This window comes from Triticum dicoccoides, chromosome 4A, assembly GCF_002162155.2.
Source record: "Triticum dicoccoides isolate Atlit2015 ecotype Zavitan chromosome 4A, WEW_v2.0, whole genome shotgun sequence".
NCBI lineage: Eukaryota > Viridiplantae > Streptophyta > Magnoliopsida > Poales > Poaceae > Triticum > Triticum dicoccoides.
This window is the reverse complement of record NC_041386.1, coordinates 497276068-497277049: the sequence shown is the minus strand read 5'-3', so window position 1 is coordinate 497277049 and position 982 is coordinate 497276068.

Below are 982 nucleotides of genomic sequence, written 5' to 3'. Positions count from 1 at the left end.
TTTGGAAGAGACATTGTCGGGGGTTGGGTGCGACATATGCCAAAGGATGGCTAATCATGGTGGGGGCGAGTAGAACGTCGCCGGTGCCTGGAAACAGGATGATGCGTAGACATGCACGCCGGCGAATCTTACCCAGCTTCAGGGATCTCCGGGGAGATAATACCCCTACTGCTGCTCTACGGGGTCTCCGCATGATCACTATGGCAAAGTGTTTACACAATTGCTCCCAGAGCTGTTTCCTGGAGGTAGGAGAGGGCAAGGCTAGCTCTCTCAATCCTATATGATCTGGTCTAGTGCTAATGGATGCCCACCCTTTGCATGGGTGTCCTGGGGGTTTATATAGGCCTACCCCCTAGGGGTACAATGGTAATTCGGCTGGACGCGGGCCCAGCCGTCAATTCCTCTCGCCTCCGTCTTCTCCGCCGACTGCTGGGGCCCGCCGACTGGTGGGCCCCGCCGACTGGCCAGGTACGGAGCCGACAGGCCGCGTCCGCCGCGGGCGGGTCTTGCCGGCTGCTGATTACTGTAGCCGTGCTTCTGATGACGCGGGCTTGATCATGGAGTCGTGGCTACAGCCCCACCGCCTGGTGGGCGATCACTATTGCCACTCTCCGTCACATCTGATTAATGGCGTGAGGGCCCCAGGGGAAGGGTCTGGCCGACTCCGGTGGCCGACTGGTGGTGCACTCCCCGTCTCCTAGGGTCCCACTGACTGGTGGGACCCGCCGCCCTAGGGCCGTACAGACAAGCCGTCGTGGGCGCATGATTCGGTCCCGCGGTGCTGATGTGAGGGCCGGCACGGCAACAGTGCCACGCCGCACGGAGATCTCCCCGGGTACGGCGGCTGTGGCCATGCCTGCCCTTGGTAAGGGGAGGGGCGGGCTTTACTGTAGCCACTCCCCGGTCCTGCCCCTCCCGATGAGGATATGGGGTTCGTTGGAGTCGCGGGCCGACTCCCCAAAGCCGGCTTCTCTGGAAGTCG